Source organism: Dasypus novemcinctus, chromosome 4 (assembly GCF_030445035.2).
Source record: "Dasypus novemcinctus isolate mDasNov1 chromosome 4, mDasNov1.1.hap2, whole genome shotgun sequence".
NCBI lineage: Eukaryota > Metazoa > Chordata > Mammalia > Cingulata > Dasypodidae > Dasypus > Dasypus novemcinctus.
In genome coordinates, this window is record NC_080676.1 from 149,687,742 (window position 1) to 149,705,274 (window position 17,533).

Consider the following 17,533-nt stretch of genomic DNA (forward strand, 5'->3'; position numbering starts at 1 on the left):
AATAGAATGTCTAAGGCAGTCAGCTGTAAAGCTGTATTTTAAACTAAAACATTTTAGATTAAAATGTTTTGTTTGTAAGTCCAATCAAACAAATAATATATAATATCACATTAAAAAGCAAACACTCCAAAAATGAGACTGCACAAAATATATAAAGTTTATTTTAGTGTGATAATGTTTCAAACATTTAGGCACTGAGATTGGGAAAGCCAGAGTTAGCTCAACTCCTCTCATTTGCTTTTTTGTTTTATCTTCTCATCCTTGCATAATGTCCCACTGATATACAAGCATCGCCCCCGTTCATTCCACTACTTTCTATAAATGATACCTACACAGAAATGTCTTCTATTTTAGTCTACAAGTTGGCAAGAGACTTAGCAGACAAAACATCAAGTTCATAACAATGGCAGGCTTTAACAGAAACTAAGGAATGTTGTCATTTGTGCTGCATTGTTTTCTGGAGCCTAAGAAAGCATATGCATTACTCTATTTTCACTTAATTCCTACAAGGATCTTCCCTTCCATTAATTCCCATGTCTAGGATTTGGCATGTGTGGTAGGCAGAATAATTATCCCACAAAAATGTGCATATCCTAATCCCAGAACCTGTGAATAAATTACTTTAATTGGCAAAGGGATTTTGCAGAGATGATTAAGTTAAGGATCTTGAGATGGATTATTTGGGTAGGCCAAATGTAATTACAGGGGTCCTTGTAAGAGGAATGCAAGTGATCAGAAAGAGAGAAAGCAATGAGACAACAGAAGCAGAGATTGGAGTGCTGCAGCCCATGTCATTTGGATAAGGCAGAGAACAGAAACTTCCCTGGAACCTCCAGAAGGAGCTAACCCTGCTGGCACCTTGACTTTAGTCCAGTGACTCTGATTTTGGCTTGTTGGCCTCAAGAAATGTAATATAATGAATTTTGGTTGTTTTAAATCATCAAGTTTGTGGTTGCTTGTTACAACAGTGGTAGGAACTATTGTGAACTATGTCAGAACAAGAAATAGGTAAATATAATAGTCCTTATATAATTTAAGGAGCTTGTGATCTGTACTCAGGGCAAGATTAAGATGCAAGGAATGTGCTTTGTAGCCATCAGATAATTCAGAGAAATGCCCATGCCTTCTGAGGCATAAGAAACAAACTCCCTTTGTCTAATGAGCCAGCAGATTCCTTGCATCTCATTAAAAAAGAATTATGGAACTGTTTCCCAATTTTCTCCAAAGGTTAAAAATCCTTCTGGGTAAACACAGAAGATCAAAGAAAGCTAAATTTTCTGGTAAATGACTCTTAAAGAAAATAATGGAGGTCACCTTGTAGCCTTTTGGGTCACAATGAAATTTTATCTTCCTTTTTTGCTACCATATATATAACTATGTTCTAATTCTGCTTGCAAGAGTTCTATTAAATGATGCAAAGATGATCATATGACTTAAATAAAGCAAAATGTATGCAAATCCATACTCACACAACAATTGAATTGTGCATCAAAATACTCCTTAAATTTAGCAGTAGTAACCTAAAATGGCAGACATCCTTGCTGTGTTATATAGTTGACTTAATAGATCATTAATAGTTTTTCCTTTAGGAAAAAGATCTAAGTAAAATAAAGTATTTTTTTAAATGAAAATTCAAATGGATGGTAAGACAGGAATTTATGTTTTATTAGAACTTCACTTTTCAAGAAAACATGGTATGTATGCAATGAAATATAGCTTGTAATATGGGTTGAGAGAGGAGTCAGAAGAGTCAGGACTGTGCCTTTATGGGTTACTACTCTCTTTCACTGAGTGTCATTTAAACATATTTATTAGCGGGTAACTTTTGAAAGTTCTCTTTCTAGACTTCAATGCCCTCTTATATAAAAATGGAGTTAACAGGTACTATTTTTGAGGATTGTAGCCCAGGACGAAATGTGATAATAAATGTAAAAATACTTAAGAAAGTGCATGGCACATAGTAAATGCTAATTAAATATTACTTCCCTTTCTAATTTTCTAAAGCTCTGATTTTGGAAATTCCAGTCACCAATTAGGCTAATGGAAAAAAATGTTATTCTTAATTTACTTTGATTCTGCAGTCACAGTCATGCAAAAAATCCCTTTCTCCTCCAAAAGTTAATGCCCAAAATGAAATGTCTACTGTATGTAGTTAAGGAAAAAAAAATGCTGTCTTTGACAACAGATAACTAATGACTCATTTTGTTTACTCCTTATTCTGCTATGCCATGGGTCTTTAGCTAGTTTCTGAGAGGCTATATATACAGTTGTTAAGAATAAGGGATCAAAATTCAAGTTTCCTGGGTTATAATCTTATCTCTGATGCTCACTTGGAAAGTCAGTTAACTACCAAATGCTCTGTAACTCAATTTCCTCATCTTTGAATTGAAGCTAATAAACATACTAAGTGAGTTGGTAAAGCACAGGGTATAAAATGCAGCTAGTATGGAGTTAGCTTTTATCATCATTATCAACCTATAATTTTTGTTGCTATAATTATTACTGGTAGTTTCATTATCATTATCATTATAGCACCTCATCTAAAACCTACTGCATTTTACATTAGGGCATAAAAAATGAAATGCATGAGACTAGGTTAAGTTTTAGGCTAGATAACTTGCTATTATCTATGTACATTGAGTATTTATCTTGGAGATTCCATTTAGACATGACCGAATGCATGGAAATTATTCTTCTATCACCTACATGAGAAGTAAACCTCCTAGAGAGATAGAGTACTTGCAAACACCATAAAAGGTAGCTAGTCCAGAAAGAACAGTGGACTGGGCTGTTGCAGAACAGAGTTGGTTCATTTACAGTTAAGATTGGATGTTTCTAGAGTTGAAGAGCATGATAAACCAAGTTATTGCCAACTTCCAAGTGACTTACTGATTAGTGTTCACTAAATGAAGAAAACTAGAGATACTGTAGAGGATAGAAGGATGTCTTTGAAATCCAGCATCTGTGGGTCTTTGGACAAGTTGTTTACCCTCTGAGTTATTTTTTCTCTAAAACTGGGGAGAAATATACCCTTTTACAGGTCTATTGAGAGATTCCCGAGAATCCAGTGGTATATTTGGCACATAGAAGGTAATCACTGTGGATTTTATCGATAGAGGGATGTGAGGAGTTTCTTCTAGAAAGAACAAATTTCCATTGAGTACATGGAAACATTGAAAGAAATAAACTTACAAGAGGGAAATAGACTCCAGTTAATAGTGTTCTTCCAAGGGTCCACAAGGGGAGAGGGTGAGTTCTTCTTGAGTTTAAGTAAAGAGGGAAAAATAATAGGCTTTCCATTGTCTGAAACTAAAATTTATGCAACCCCTTTGTGCTTTATCCATCAAGGTAGGGCGCACATTGTATCGCTCAATGTTACATTAGAAAATGTAGATTGAGCTGGAGGGTGAGCCTCTGTGCTCTCTAATCCCTGCCTCTGCTAACAATATTCCAGTGGCTATGTCTTTTGTGCCCACATCCCAGAATAGGATGATTTTAGAGTTGGAACAACAGGTGAGTAGCATGAGTGGTAAATTATTGGAATTATAAGCTTCTGGAATTTTGGAGGTGTTTGATCACTTTAGTGAAAACTCGCCTTTGTTTCTGGCTAAAACACCTTCACAATTCCCTTTTTAGCTGTTTGAAAATACAGGTACACATTTAATGCTAAATTAGTATGACATGCTTAATCACGTCCTTGAAAGCATCTACCTTGCCTGATTTTTTCAGACACTATTCATTGTCATTTTCTTTAAATATATTTGGTTTATTAAAACTAAAACACCTTAACTTTACAGAACATGATAAAGAACCAGAAGATACTGGTTTTATTTGGAGAGAAGCATGCAATTAAATTTGGACACAAATTCAACAGGTGACAGCCACAGGAGATGAACCTTTGAGGTTGATAGCCACAGAAGAAGTAGTTCTGAGGGTGGCAAATACTGCACACATAGCTCTGAGATCTGTTAAACATTGATGATCTGCAGGAACTGGAAAGGTAAGAATTGATGGGAAATGAGCTGACTGATTGGCAGGGCCTGGAGACAAATTAAGTAATGGAAGGGTAGCAAGAATTTTCATAGGTGCTGGGCACATAGTTAGATGGCCCACAGCTAAAAGATTCACCACATGTCTCTGGGAAGTTGTTCAGAAGCCAAGTTCAACTTTGACTGCTACTGGCCAAGCAGAGAGCATCACATTCAATTGAGCAGAGCGTTGAAGATGAGGTGACAGGAATAAAGCAGTAGCTCCCAAGAGAACAGGACTGGTAGTTCCCAAAACAACAGATATTAGTTGAAAAGGTAGAATCTGAAGTAAAGGGTTTAGATAAGTGCAAAGAGCAGATTGTCTAAGTTTGAATGAGAGTAACCCAGATGGTTAATATATTGTGGTGGGTATGTGCCTGGACTGTCCTCCTTCCCATATTTAAGATCAGTTTTTTTCATGGTGTCTCATTTGCACATTATTGTGTTGCCTATGAAGATGACTTCTCAGCCCTGTATAAAATAAGTCTAGTTTGCTTCATGTATATACCTTCCATGCTAATTTTATCCCTGTTGATCAGGTATGAGAATGTGTGATATAAGGACCTGTGTATTTTTTCTACTTTGCTTCTGTACCCGCCAATCAATAATACTTGATCAAAAGCATTCTATTTGAATGGATGTTCATCCCAGTCATTACCAACAAGAAGCAACATAGTTAATATGTCATAGTTCCCATCTTAAAAGAAAAGGTCAGATGTTTCAATGCTTTCAAGTATGGACATTCTGAAATAGTTCCCCATGTAACAAAATTCGTTGGATTTGCTAGATAGAAAATTTTATACCATTCCCTATTTTTCATTCTCAGCTGATATTGTGCATGTTTATCTCTTTAAATCTGTCCTGGAAAACTGTCAATTTTATATAAACACTTTGGAGTACATTTTAATGAGCTGCACAACGACAGCATAATATACTTAATATTTAAAAGTTTGATTTCTAAAGACTTGAAGCAATGCATGTAATTTTCAACATTGTGAGTATAAATGGAATGCTTGATTTTACTAGTAAAATGTCATATAGTCCTATTGGTGGCATTTATCCCAGGGGATAAACTTAATGTCAATAAACATCAGCTTGGGCACTAGCTTTCCAGAATTAATGGATGGCTTCACATGAGACAATTGACTAAGGCATCTTAGTTTTCATGTAATTAAACTGAGAAGGCAAAAAGCTCATTTTCAGTCTTACATGAAGAAATTCTGAAGAATGCTTACTTGTTTGCAGTGGAAGGAACAATCTCTAGGCCTTATTTTGGATTATCTCCCAATGATGCATGATAATCTTTATAGTCATGTATCTCCTGGAGTTGGTGATCTTCTGCACCAGAAATATCTCTTCTCATCTGGCTTCCTAGTTGGTCAAAGATGCTGTAGCTGGGAATGAATAGTGGAGAGTAAAGATTCTAAGCAACCACCTTGCTTCTTAAATCATCACTGATGATCCTTTTGGTAGATTCTTTCCTATTGCACAGAAGTCCCAGTTCCTTTAGGGAACATAGCTTAGGGAGGCATGGTGACAGCAATATTCCTGAAGTTATTACCTTTTGTAGAGACTGGATTTGTCTTGTCCCAACCATGTAGTTCTGCATTGTCAAGTGAAAAGTCTGAAAGGTTGATGCACTTTACTTGAGAAAGGATATTGAAAAGTCCATGCAAAGCTCTACAGGAAAGGTGTGGAGATCTATAAAAAGAAAGAAAGAGAGAAGAGAGAGCATTTGTGATATATTTTGTGACATTTTATATATTTATTTTCTAGAAGATACAGAAAGCATGACATCTGGTGTACATGGAATGTAAGATCCTTCTGAATTTCATACTTTCTGTTTTGGGAGCTTGGAGAAAAATTATTTGACACTTCGCATTGGGAATTTTCAAAGTCAATATACCTCAAAGAAAGCTGCAGACCATTTCACATCAGTCTGAGTCTCTGTTACTGGCAGAAAATAAAAGATTTGAGTCATGAAGGGTTGAGATAAGTTTGAAAAGTCTGTTTGACAATTTTCCCGTCTCTCTTAAGAACTTTAAGTCCTCCAGATTAATGAAATCTTTTCAGCTCACATGTTTGGAAAAGGATTCCTCCTTTCACCTTGATAACTCCCAACAAAAGTAGATTTTTTTTTTTTTTTACTCTACCTAAATGTTCATGATTCTTTCACTTCTTTTTCTTTATAAAGTTTGGAAACAAACGATAACCAACTATTCTATAACATCTCTTCCTCAGCAGGTAGGTGTGCTGTACATGGGTTTCAAAAAAAAAATTGAAGATCTTTTTGCTGGACCAGAAACTGATGTTGAAATGTTTCTGGTAACTGACACACATTATGGCTAGAATTACCAAACTAAATATGATCCTATAAGTATTCCCCAGTGATTAAAGTGTGAAGTATATGCAGTATTTGTAACTGAGAGAACACTGATAGCATAAAAAATATTACATCTTAATGTCAAACTCAGGAGAAATCCAATACACAAAGCTGCCTAACATGTATCTTTTTTTTTTTTTCAACTTCTTTTTTTTTTTTTATTGACTTTGTAATAATATTACATTAAAAATATATATGTGAGGTCCCATTCAGCCCCACCCCCCAACCCCCTCTCGCCCCCCAACAACACTCGTTCCCATCATCATGACACATCCATTGGATTTGGTAAGTACATCTTTGGGTACCTCTGCACCTCATAGTCAATGGTCCACATCATAGCCCATACTCTCCTCCATTCCATCCAGTGGGCCCACCATCTCGTCTTAAATTCCACCCCTGCAGACATCGGCTCATCCTTCCTCCACCCTCCGATTTCCTGTAAGCCTATCATTCAGTCTCTTGCTATCTAGGGCAGCTTGTTTATTTCATATCATTGAGGTCATGTAGTATTTGTCCTTCAATGTCTGGGTTGCTTCACTCAACATAAGGTTCTCAAGATTCATCCATGTTATCACATGTGTTTGTAGTGTGTTTGTTCTTACAGCCGAGTAGTATTCCATTGTGTGTATATACCACATTTTATTGATCCACTCGTCTGTTGATGGGCATTTGGGTTGATTCCAACTTTTGGCAATAGTGAACAATGCTGCTATGAACATTGGTGTACATATATCGGTTTGTGTCCTTGTTTTCAGTTATGCTGGGTATATACCTAGCAGTGGTATTGCTGGGTCATATGGCAAATCTATGGCTAGTTTTTTGAGAAACCGCCATACTGTTCTCCAGAATGGTTGGATCCTTCTGCATTCCCACCAGCAGTGGATGAGTGTTCCCCTTCCTTCACATCCTCTCCAGCACTTGTATTCTTCTGTTTTTTTCATAGCTGCCAATCTTATGGGTGTAAGATGGTATCTCATTGTAGTTTTGATTTGCATTTCCCTGATAGCTAGAGATTTGGAACATTTTTTCATGTGCTTTCTTGCCATTTGTATTTCTTCTTCGGAGAAGTGTCTGTTTAAGTCTTTTTCCCATTTTTTAAATGGGTTGTTTATCTTTTTATTTTCAAGATATAGGAGTTCTTTGTATATGCAAGTTATAAGTTTCTTATCAGATATATGATTGCCAAATATTTTCTCCCACTGTGTAGGCTCCCTTTTTACTTTCTTGACAAACTCCTTTGAGGTGCAGAAGGCTTTAATTTTGAGGAAGTCCCATTTATCTATTAGTTCTTTTGCTGCTCGTGCTTTTGGTGAGATATTCATAAATCCATTTCCTATTACAAGGTCCTGTAGATGTTTCCCTACACTGCTTTCTAAGGTTTATATGGTCTTGGCTCTTATATTTAGGTCTTTGATCCATCTTGAGTTGATCTTTGTATAAGGTGTGAGATGGTAATCCTCTTTCATTCTTCTACATATGGCTATCCAGTTCTCCAGACACCATTTGTTGAATAGGTCACTCTCTCCCAGTTGAGAGGGTTTGGTGGCTTTATCGAATATTATGTGGTTGTATATGTGAGGTTCTATATCAGAGCTTTCAATTCAATTCCATTGGTCTATGTGTCTCTCCTTATGCCAATACCATGCTGTTTTCACCACCGTAACTTTATAGTATGTTTTGAAGTCAGGTAGTGTGATTCCTCCAATTTCGTTTTTCTTTTTCAGTATGTCTTTGGCTATTCGGGGTCTCTTTCCTTTCCAAATAAATTTCATAGTTAGTTTTTCTAGTTCCTTAAAGAAGGCTGCGTTGATTTTTATTGGGATTGCATTGAATGTGTAGATCAGTTTTGGTAGGATAGACATCTTAAAAATGTTCAGTCTTCCTATCCATGAACAAGGAATAGTCTTCCATTTATTTAGGTCTTCTTTGATTTCCTTGAACAATCTTGTATAGTTCTCGGTGTATAAGTTCTTTACCTCTTTAGTTAAATTTATTCCTAAGTATTTGATTTTTTTATTTACTATTGTGTATGGTATTTGTTTCTTGATTTCCTCCTGATCTTGCTCATTATTGGTGTACAGAAATGCTACTGATTTTTGCGCATTGGTCTTATAACCTGCGACTTTACTAAACTCATTTATGAGTTCTAGAATCTTCGTTGTAGATCTCTCAGGGTTTTCTATGTATAGGATCATGTCATCTGCAAATAATGAAATTTTGACTTCTTCCTTTCCAATCTGAATGCCTTTTATTTCTGGTTCTTGCCTCAGTGCTCGAGCAAGTACTTCTAAGACAATGTTAAATAGGAGCGGAGACAGTGGGCATCCTTGTCTTGTTCCTGAGTTTAGAGGGAAGGAGTCTAGGATTTCTCCATTGTAAACAATATTGGCTTTAGGTTTTTCATATATACTCTTTATCATGTTCAAAAAATTCCCTTGTATTCCAATCTTTTGGAGTGTCTTTATCAAGAAAGGGTGCTGTATTTTGTCAAATGCTTTTTCTGCATCAATAGATATAATCATGTGATTTTTTTCCTTCAATCTGTTTATATGGTGTATTACGTTGATTGATTTTCTTATGTTGAACCATCCTTGCATACCTGGGATGAATCCCACTTGGTCGTGGTGTATAATACGTTTAATGTGTTGTTGAATACGATTAGCAAGTATTTTGTTAAGTATTTTTGCGTCTAGTTTCATTAGAGAAATTGGTCTGTAATTTTCCTTTCTTGTGATGTCTTTGTTTGGCTTTGGTACTAGGGTAATGTTGGCATCATAGAAGGAGTTGGGTAATGTTCTTTCTGTTTCGATGGTTTGGAATAGTTTCAGCAGAATTGGTGTCAGTTCTTTCCGGAATGTTTTGTAGAATTCACCTGTGAAGCCATCTGGCCCTGGGCTCTTCTTAGTTGGGAGATTTTTAATAACTGATTCTATCTCTCTGCTTGTGATTGGTTTGTTAAGATCATCAATTTCTTCTTTTGTCAATATGGGCTGCTTATGTGTTTCTAGGAATTTGTCCATTTCCTCTAGATTGTCATTTTTGTTGGAATATAGTTTTTCAAAATATCCTCTTATGATAGTCTTTATTTCTGTGGGGTCAGTAGTGATATCACCTTTCTCATTTCTTATTTTGTGTATTTGCATCTTCTCTCTTTTTTTCTTTGTTAGTGTTGCTAAAGGTTTGTCAATTTTGTTAATCTTCTCATAAAACCAGCTCTTGGTCTTGTTTATCTGTTCAAGTGCTTTCTTATTTTCTATTTCATTTAGTTCTGCTCTTAGCTTTGTTATTTCCTTCCTTCTTCTTCCTGTTGGGTTACTTTGTTGTTGTTTTTCTAATTCCTTCAAATGTGCAGTTAGTTCTTCAATTTTTGCTCTTTCTTCTTTTTTGATATATGAATTTATGGCTATAAACTTCCCTCTCAGTACTGCTTTTGCTGCATCCCATAAATTTTGGTATGTTGTGTTATCATTATCATTTGTTTCAAGGTAGTCATTGATTTCTTTTGAGATTTTCTCTTTGACCCACTGTTTTTCTAAGAGTGTGCTGTTTAATTTCCAAATCGTGGTGTGAAATCTGGGCTTCTGTCCCTTGCAAATCTCCAGCTTGACTCCACTGTGGTCAGAGATAATGTTTTGTATGATTTCAATCTTTCTGAATTCGTTCAGCCTTTCTTTGTGGCCTAGCATATGATCTATCTTGGAGAATGATCCATGTGCGCTTGAGAAAAATGTATATCCTGCTGTGTTTGGGTGTAGCGATCTATATATGTCTATTAGATCCAGCTCCTCTAATATACTATTCAGATGTTTTGTTTCTTTGGTGATTCTCTTTTGAGATGTTCTGTCCAGAGTTGATAGTGGTGTATTAAAATCCCCCACTATAATTGTAGATGTATCTATTCTTTCACTTAGTTTTTCCAGCGTTTGCCTGACGTATTTAGAGGCACCCTTGTTAGGGGCATAGATATTTATGATTGTTCGATCTTCTTGAAAGATTTTCCCTTTCACTAAAATGTAGTATCCTTCTTTGTCTCTCACAATTGTTTCACATTTAAAGTCTATTTTGTCTGATATTAATATAGGTACTCCTGCCTTTTTTTGGTTATTGTTAGCTTGTATGATTGTTTTCCAGCCATTCACTTTCAATCTCCATGCGTCTCTGGGTCTAAGATGTGTCTCTTGTAGACAGCATATGGATGGGTCATATTTCCTTATCCAATGTCCCAGTCTGAATCTTTTGATAGGTGAGTTTAATCCGTTGACATTCAGTGTTATTACTATCAAGGAATTATTTGTGTTAGCCATATTTTGATTGGATTTGTGTTTGTCATATTTTGTTTGTATATTTTTTTTGTCTTTTTTGTTGTTGTTGTTGGTCTTATACTCTCCTCCAACTTTGCCTTTCCTGTTTTTTCCTTTCTTCTTGCAGAACTCCCTTTAGAATTTCTTGAAGGGGTGGTTTCTTGTTGGTATACTCTTTCAGTTTCTGTTTGTCTGCGAATATTTTGAACTCTCCATCATGTTTGAATGCTAGTTTAGCTGGATAGAGTATTCTTGGTTGGAAATTTTTTTCCTTTAGTACCTTGACTATATCATACCACTGTCTTCTTGCCTCCATGGTTTCAGAAGAGAAATCAGCACTTAATCTAATTGAGCTTCCCTTGTATGTGATGGTTTTCTTTTCTCTTGCTGCTTTTAGGATTTTCTCTTTGTCTTGAGCATTGGATAATTTGACAAATATATGTCTTGGGGTGGGCCTGTTGGGGTTTATGACTTGTGGAGTGCGCTGTGCTTCTTGGATATGTACATCTGTCTCTTTCAGCAGATTTGGGAAGTTTTCAGCCATTATTTCCTGCAACACTCCTTCTGACCCCTTTCCCTTCTCTTCACCTTCTGGAATGCCTATAATACGTATGTTTGAGCATTTTGCATTGTCATTCAGGTCCCTAAATCCTAATTGGATTTTTTCTATCTTCTTATTGACCCCTTCTACTATCTGTTTGATTTCTGATGTACTGTCTTCCACATCACTAATTCTCTGCTCTGTCTCTTCTAGTCTGCTGATATTTGCTGCAAGTGTATTTTTGATTTCTTGAACTGTGGTGTTCATTCCCATCATATCTGTTATGTTTTTGCGTATGTCTGCAATTTCCCCTCCAAGTGATGTCTTCATGTTGTTAACCTCTTTCATTACTGCATCAAATTTGTCGGTGATAAATGTTCTGAGATCTTTCATTGCTTGTGCCAAGTTTTGCTCCCCTTCGTGATTATTGGTTTGTTGATTGGATTCAGCCATGTTTTCCTGATTATTGGTTTGGTTTGTAGATTTTTGTTGCTTTCTGGTCATCTCTTTATTTTGACGAATTTAATCAGTTCCTTAGCTTCTTTGTCTGCTCTTGGAGGTTAATTAGTTGTTATTTTTGCATAGGTGTTATATCTTCTCTTTGTCACTTTTTTCTTCTTATTCTAGTTACTTGTTGTTGGTTAAGTTCACTTTAGAGGAAAGTATTAGTGTTGGGGAAAGGCAATTGTGTAAGCAAGGGAAAAGTGTAAAGTAGTATTGGTGATGTATGTTAACAAAGCAAGAATATGAGATCTGGGAGGATGGAGGTTAGATTTATGTAGATTGTATAGAGTTATAGCTGTAGGTAGAGTACCTTTTATGAAGTAGATGACTGAATATGGGAGGAATATGGTATGAACTACAAAGCTATTGATTTCATGAGAGAGGGAAAAAGAAAAGAAAGGTAATAGTTTCAAGAGTGGATAACAGACAGAAAACAGAACAAAGGTATTAGAAATTAAGAGTTAGACACTTTGTGGATCAAAGAACGGGAGGTGGGGTGTGGAATATAGGAGAGACAGTAGATGATAGTGGATAACAAGATGCAGGGAAAGGGGGATAGTGTAGGTAGCCTAAATCAGTTCACACAGAAATGATGCAGTGGAGGATGGGAAAACCCAGCCAATGTGAGGTGTTCCCTGTATCACCTATTGTATACTTGAATTAAAATAAAATAAGTGGAAGATGAGGGACAAGAGGGAAAGAGAAAACCGAAAAAAAAAACTAATTATAATAAAGAAAAAAAAGAAAACAAGAAGAAAGGAAGAAAGAAAAAGCGGATGGGCAAACGGTGGGGAACGGATAGGGGGAAGAGAGATACATGTATACACGTGTCACAATTGCAACACTATCTAAAACAACAACTTCCCTCCACTTTGCCCTAAAACCCCCGTCTGTCTGCCCAAATGGGTCTGCAAGCACCTCCCTTCCCACAAACCCCCAATAGGCCGTCCAGGGCCCACGAACTCCCCAGTACTGCAGATGCTCAAAAAAAAAAAAAAAAAAAAAAAAAAAGTAAAATAAATTAAAAAAAAAAAAAACAACACAAAGAACAGAAACCCCTCCGCAGGCCCCGATCCGCCCGCTGCGGAGGCCTGGACTGGCTCTGCCTGGCTCCTTGCGCCGCCGCGGCCCGGCCTGGCTTCGCCCGGCTCCGCTCGCTACAGCGGCCCGGCCCGTCTCCGGCGTCCGCCTCCCGCCGCCGCGGCCTGCACCGGCCCCGCCCGGCTCCGTACGCCGCCGCGGCCCGGCCCGGCTACGCCCGGCTCCGCTCGCTACAGCGGCCCGGCCCGGCTCCGGCGTCTGCCTCCCGCCGCCGCGGCCTGCACCGGCCCCGCCCGGCTCCGTACGCCGCCGCGGCCCGGCCCGGCTATGCTCCGTCCGCCGCTGCGGCCCGGCCTGGCTCAGCCCCACCGAGCGGGGCTAGATGCCTCGTCTCCGCCTACCCAAGGAGGGAATCCTCTACAGGTAGCTGGGATCTCCGTGTATATTTCACAGACGGATCCTCTCTGTTACCTTCCCTCCAAATCAATGTCCAGACACCTCCGGACCAGCAAAAATCCCGAAACAATCCGGTCCCAAAGAGTCTCCAACGCCGCCCAGCCGATTCCCTGCAGAGGACCCTAACAGGGATGTTCACTCAGCCGCCATCTTGCCCCCTCTCCACATGTATCTTAATTTATCTTTAATTTCATTTGTAAAGCCTCCCAATGTCTATCAAGACCAATGGTTCTGAAACCTCAAATAGTTAAAAGGTCCAATAAACTGACTTAAACAAAAACCCCTGAAAAGTTAGGTCTCTTGTCAGAGGTGGTCAATTGAGGACATATATAAATTAACATGAAATTATGAAAGCCATATCTAGGAGTTCTTGATGTTCTTCATCTTACCTAATCATTAACTAATATTCTAAATCTTATTGTAGAGTACATGAACTTAATATATCTTCCATATTTCCATTAGCATTCTTTGCAAAGCATAAATTTAATCTACTTTCTATGACTCCTCATTGTCTACTGTCCATTCTTCTCAACAAGATTCATAAGATCTTTTGATATCTCTCACCAAGATGTGTTTCTGCTTCACTCCATTACTCTGTTCCACAAACTCCACATTTCAATTTCATTTAAATATTCTGTATTTCTTAAAATCCCTGCTGTTCCAAACTCAGAGACTTGGCACAGCTACTGTCCTTCTGGAATACCCTTTCCAATTGTGCCTCCTGTAAATTACTGTGCATTCTTTACAGCAGGTCAGGAATCACTGTCTTTGAAACACTTCATACTCATGATGCCTTAAACATGTCATCTGGTTTTCTCCATGCTAACATAGGAGTTAGAAGTTTGTTTGCTTGGCCTAATTCTTGTCCTGGGTGTGTGCAGGGATAGAGAAGGGGCCCACTTTATTACTTTCTTACTCATGATTTCATAGAAATGTTCTAATCTTTATATTTGCTCCAGAAAGGAAATTTAGAATTTCTTTGTTCTTGTTTTATGTATAAAAGACCTGGCACAGAACAAGCAGATGTACACTTAAGGATTTAATAACACTATCTAAAATATCATCATATTTAAAATATCTAACCTTTGATGAATATAGTAGGCAAATAACAACCACCAGGTGAGTGCTCCTTAAGATCATTTTCTCCATTTGAATTTCCTTCTTCTTTCTTTTTGAACCTATTTGTTTAAAGGTCCCTTACCCCGCAAGAGTTTGATTTCCCCCAAATCAGAAGCTATATCTTATTCATTTTATTCATATCAGCATTGCTAGTTACCAGTCTGTGAACCCAGCAGACAATAAAAAAATGTATTGAAAGTCGAATAAATAAATGGAATTTTTATAATGTGGTAAGATTTTTAAAAATCCAAGTGGCCTATTTGATATCTAAACTTCCATTTTTTTATTGATCATTAAAATTTGACATTCCAAAATGTAATTCTTGATGTCATTTCTCGAAATTTTCTCTTGTATACTCCACCTTCTTAGTAAGTGGAAACATCATCTTCCTGGTTACTCAAATCAGGAATTACAGTATCAATCTTGGTTCTTTTCTCTCCCTTACTCACCATTTACAAATCTCATGTAAGTATTAAGTTACTATCTCTTAAGTATATCTCAAATGTATCTACTTCTTTCCATTTATGCTATCATATTTTGATCTTCTAAGTCATCATCATCTCTCAACTATGTGGCTTAACTAACTGCTTCTTCTCTTTACCCTTCCAATATGTTCCTCACTCTGTAGTCAAAATAATATTTTTATAACCAGAAAATGACATTCTTTTACTTAAAATCTTGACAAACTTTAAATTTTCTGAAAATGAAATGTATCTTGTAGGATCTGGAGCTTGTCTATCTCCACAACCTTACCTCACTTCACTCTCCCCTACCCCTCCATATTCCAGACTCACCAGACTCTTTCCAATTCCTCAGATTTACTATGCTCTGTTCCACCACTGGTCCTGGTTTTTCTGTTTCCTGTTCCCTATGCTTCCTCCTGAACTTTGCACTAACAATTGCTTTTCACCCTTTAGGTCTTGAAACTTCACTACTCATAGAGGGCTACACAATCAATCCTGTGTCATTTGTAGACCCCTACCCAACTCTTATGTGTTATATTAATGAACTCAGTTTTTTTTCTTCGTAGTACTTCATTTGAGCCCTAATTATACATTAAATCATACAATCTTATTTTACTGATCATTTCTTTACAAGATGCTAAGTTCTGTAAGAACTGGAATTTGAACACTGCCACATGCTAATACAAAGAATAGTTAGTGTCTCAGAATATTTATTCAATAACTATTTTTTGAATGTAGCAATGTATGGAAAAATGTATTTCATTTTTGACATCTCTATAGCTTGTGTTATATATCTATATAATTGAAAAATAATTGATATGAGCAATTTATTTAGAGAGTCTAAGTATGGACATATCAATATGATCTGAACCTTGCAGGCACTGACTACAGCTTTCCATGACAGAGGCTTAGGGTAAACTGAAAAGATAAAGAACAAAGATTTGGTTAAGGAAGGGGCGTCTAAATTTAATATAGCATTTTATTATTTATGATTTTACACTACCATGACTTTTCACCACTGAAAATATTTCTTTTATATTTTACTATCTAATCATATTTTCCTCTATAGACTTATATTTGTGAATGGAAGGAGTCTTTTCAAAATGGATGATCAAGTTAACAGCATATTTCCTCCATTTACAGACTATGTTATTTAATACCATAAATTCAGAGACATTTACTTTATTGAATTTCAGTCATCTGCACTGTTAAAATTTGTTCTATTTTTTTCCTTTTTTTTTTCCTCTTTGGGGATTAGCAACAGATTCAGAATTCATTGGTATATCAAGCTCAGTCAAAAAAGTAATGTTAGGATTCAACTACATACAAAAGGAAAATTATGTATTTTTTGGATTCAAATAAGACTCTATCACTTACTGGTAATGAGATCTTGTGCATAGGCTTAATCTTACTGAACCTGTTCTTCATCAGTAAAGCAGAGTTAATATTAAACATCTTTCAAGTTATGAAAGGGCTAAAATTTATAAAATACTTGGCACAGGAAATGTGCAATGAATGGTAGATTGTTTTGTATTATTTTTCTTCAGGGACTGGCATAAAGGAAATATGAAATATCTGAAAATAAAGTACATAATTTTAAAGCAGAACATAGTTTAGAACAGATAGATGTGGACTTGAATCTCAACCATACCCTTAAATTTAATAAATGTAGATACTTTGTATGATATTTCTAAACCTAAGTCGTCTTCCTTATAAAAAGATAATATAGGAGAGAGTGGTGATGATAGTTAAACTTGATAATGTGTAAGAAGTACTTGGCACATAGTTGTTCCCATTATTAGATGGGATGCAACTCACAGGGTATGGTGCCTTGGAGTTAGGTACCCTAGAAAAGCATGTTATTAATCTTAATTCATTCCTGTGGGTGTGAACTCATTATAAATAGGACCTTTTGATGAGGTTACTTCAGTTAAAGTATGGTCCAATTGAGTCAGGATGGATCTTAATCCCATTATGGAAAACTCACAAAAAACTACACACAGAGAAAACCACAGGAAGAGCAAGAAGCTGGAAGTCAATGGAACCCTGAAAAAAAAGAAGATACTGCTATGTGCATTGCCATGTGATAAAAAGCCAAAGACCTAAGTATCCAAGTATTGACAGAAGCCAACCACAGAATGACAAAGTGTTCAGGGGAATTTTATCTTGCCGATGCCTCGATTTCGTACTTGTCCTACCTTCATAATCACGAGGCCAATAAATTTCCATTGTTTAAGCCAAACCACAGTATGGTATTTGTTTTAGCAGCAGGTGATCCTGGTCAAGTCTCTGTCAGCTAATGTTTGAATGGCATGGAGGAAGGTTGCCCTGCTGACTTCTTCCCTTGCCCACTGTTGGTATAAGAACAAGAATGTGTTTGAACTTCTAAATTTTAGGGCACTTATTTGTTATAATCCCTGCCCTATTCTAACTGTAGGGTAACTCTGTGTCTAAAATTGCTATTACTGGAAGAATCTGAATGCTAAACCCCAAATGCAGCCATATACTGCATAAAAAATTTGACAGTCATTAAGTCATATTGTTCTATATTCTTTAACATTTTTTCATAGTTTCCTTTTAATAAGTCATTTTTTAACTCTCTGGACACTTTCAATATTCTACATAATTAATCAATAATTTAAAAAAGATCAATGTTTCCTAGAACAGTTGGCATGTCACAAGGGAATAAGTAGATA